This window comes from Hipposideros armiger, unplaced genomic scaffold, assembly GCF_001890085.2.
Source record: "Hipposideros armiger isolate ML-2016 unplaced genomic scaffold, ASM189008v1 scaffold_1879, whole genome shotgun sequence".
Lineage (NCBI taxonomy): Eukaryota > Metazoa > Chordata > Mammalia > Chiroptera > Hipposideridae > Hipposideros > Hipposideros armiger.
The window spans coordinates 40,923-43,939 of NW_017733229.1; the positions used below are offsets into that span (position 1 = coordinate 40,923).

The 3,017-nt window shown below is 47.1% G+C and overlaps 1 pseudogene across 1 annotated transcript in view; it reads left to right on the forward strand.

Moving 5' to 3' along the window:
• LOC109378331 (HLA class I histocompatibility antigen, B-38 alpha chain-like) overlaps nucleotides 1-3,017 on the forward strand; it is a 10,280-nt pseudogene that overhangs the window by 4,301 nt on the left and 2,962 nt on the right. Inside the window, exon 3 of the transcript XR_002122974.1 lies at nucleotides 1,999-2,011. The product of XR_002122974.1 is annotated as an HLA class I histocompatibility antigen, B-38 alpha chain-like (transcript). The remainder of the gene's footprint in view (nucleotides 1-1,998; nucleotides 2,012-3,017) is intronic.

The following is a 3,017-nucleotide window of genomic DNA, read 5'->3' on the forward strand; positions in this document are numbered from 1 at the left end:
GAAGCTGGAGGAATCTGCAGGGTTCCGGGCTGGACCTGCTGCCCCTGGGGGTGAGCGGGGGAAATAGTGGGAGTGGGGTTCAGGGTATGTTCTGAGGTGGACATCACAGCATTTCCTAATGGGTCAGTCTGGGACATAGAGTCAAGGGCCCCACAATCTCAGAGGGCACAAATAGAAAGATGGAGTTGCTGTCCGCAGAGATGGGGAAGAGTCTGGAAGGAGCAGATCTGAGGGGTGGGGGCGTCACAGACATTCATTAAGAGATGTTGGAGCTGAGATGCGTGTTAGAAATACAATGAGGTCATCGCACTGGCAGTTGGGCAGATGAGTCTAGAGATTAGGGGAAATGTCTGGGCTGGAGAAACAGACTTGGGAGGTGACACATATAAATGATATTTAAAGCCTTGAATACAAATGAGGTCACCAAGGGAGCGATGGCTGTAGAAGAGAAAGGAACAGGACTGAACCCTGGGCCCCCCCAGTGCTGGGATCTGATCAGACCACACACCCAAGTAGACGGCACAGTTCTGGTCCCATGTGGATAAGGCGTGTAGACCAGGGAATCCCAAGGTTCCCTGGGCACAAGAATCACCTGGACAATCTTGTTAAGACCTAGAAAGCCTGGAGCAGAGCAGAGATCGTGGATTTAAGATGAGGTTGGTGCTGCTGCTGGTTTTCAGATCACACTTTTTTTTTTTAAAGATTTTATTGGGGAATTGGGGGAAGGGAACAGACAGGTAGACAAATTGCTGTTTTGTTCTTCAGTCTAGTTGTGGAGGACATCGCTGCATGGGCCCATGTTTCTATGATTATTGCACTCTTCTCGTGTGAGGCAATCAATCGCTGGTCATTTGTTGGCCTCTCGCTGAGGCTCACAGCAGCTCTCGCCGGCTGCCAGCAGCTCTCGCCGGCTGCCAGCTGCTCACGCTGGCTGCCAGCCACTCATGTAGCTCATGGTAGCCCACTGCAGCCCTGCTGCAGCCTACGCCATTGCCTGCAACTCACAGCTGCCCAGCTCCAGGTTGAGCTGTTCATCATCTTAGCTGTAGAGGGCGCAGCGTCACTGGCCCTTAATGTGGGATCCGAACCGCGGCCCTGCTGCTCAGAGCTGGTGCTCCCAAGTGAGCTCTTAACCAACTGAGCCACTTGCCTGGCCCTTCAGATCACTCTTTTAGTAGCAAGACCATCACCAGAGTTCCCACAGGGCTGTGCATTGGCCTCACCTGCAGGGCTTGTTACATAAGCGATTCCTGGTCTTGTGTCCGATTCTCTGAGACAGTGGATCTGGGAGAGGCCTGAGTGTTTGTAAGAAGCCCAACTGTCCTGGGGCTCAGCTAGGTTGGGAACCTGTAAGGGCAGTGATGGAGCTCAGGGTGGGGAATGGTCTTAAATACACTTTTAAAGGTGTTTTTTTTCCTCAGAAAGGGGAGGACATATATTGTCAATTATGAGATATAATGTTGTGAGTTACATGTCGTTCTTTCTACCATGGGGTAGAGTCAGGTGGAAGATTTAGGAGTGGGTCACAGGTCAGTGTAATAAAATCTCTGAATGCTCGTTCCTGAAAGTATTCCCCAGATTGATTTCTGGGAGCAAACAATGGAATCCAAATTTTTTCTAATTTAGATATAAAGTCTATCTATCTATCTATCTATCTATCTATCTATCTATCATCTATCTCTCTACCTACCTACCTATCTATCTATTGGGTTGTCGGAAAAGTCATGACATATTTTTTCTATGTTTTTCGTTCCAAAAATGCGTCATGACTTTTCTGACAAGCTAATATCTATCTATATCATCTATCTATAATATTGGGGTCTCTAACACTATTTTGGGGAAGGCCACAGAACAGACTGGAGGTCACACAGCCAGGCACTGTTCCACAGTCCCCCCAGGTCAGGTCCCACGTGTAAACCACTGCCCCTGCTGCTGGGCACACATGTTACTGCTGCTCCTGGCAACTGCTGTTGTTATGGCCAAATGCATTCTGCATGGTTCCAGCCTCTGTGTCACCTCGTCCTGAGGCATCTGGTCACTTGATGGTGGAGCCTCCTGCCGTGTCCAGCTGCAAGGGTATTGGGGACAGTGGATTTTCCTCTTTTATGGATTGAAGTGGCCTCTGCCTCCCACCAAGACTTTACGTGTGGAATTTTCCTAAAGTAGGAAGAGAGTTCAGGTGCTGGGGGTAAGGGATGGAAAAAGAATGACTAATTTCAATTCCCGGAGCAAAGATCTGAGACTGGAACTTTCTCTGGTGCTTTGTAGGCACTCAGGTTTGGCTGGAAGAACAGGGTCTAATAAATGACATCTTTCAACTTAGTCTCCTGATAATCGGTTCTGGGGTCCAAATTTTGTCTGCTCCAGTTTATATTTACAAATAGGTGGAGTGGCTCTGTAAGATGGTGATGGATTACTCAAAACATCTTCCCCTTGCCTGTGTCTCTTACTAGGATTAGAACCCCCAGATCTCGAGCACCCGGCCTATGTGTGCCCTGATGTGTTATGTTAATATTTGTATTTCCTGTACATGGAAATATTTCTGAGTAGGGAATCGAACATCATTTTTTATTGGACCACCACAAAGGACTAAAAACCAAACACCATCCTAGTTTCAGGTTTACTTGCAGTTACATTCAGAGTCAGGACCATGAACAGCTGCTAGTTGACCTGAGGACCTCATATAAATGCTTATATTTGCTGATCTTCTGCTCTGGGATGAGATAAAGCAGAGGTTTACTTGCTTATTCTTACTGTCCCTTTCTCTTTGTGGGATTCTGAGGGTTTTTTCCCTTTACCCAACTGTTGGGAGCCGGCTGCACCTCAGTATCTGACATGGCCTATCACACTGCTGTTGCGACAAATCCTGAAGCTCTGGCTGAGAAACAGATATTGCTTTATGTTTTGGAAAATTTAAATTCCCCTTTGGATGCCCCCAGTAGGATAAAGATCTGACACCCCTTCTTATATTGTTTTATTTTCTTTAAATAAGTGAGTTTTGGACATATTACAATAAT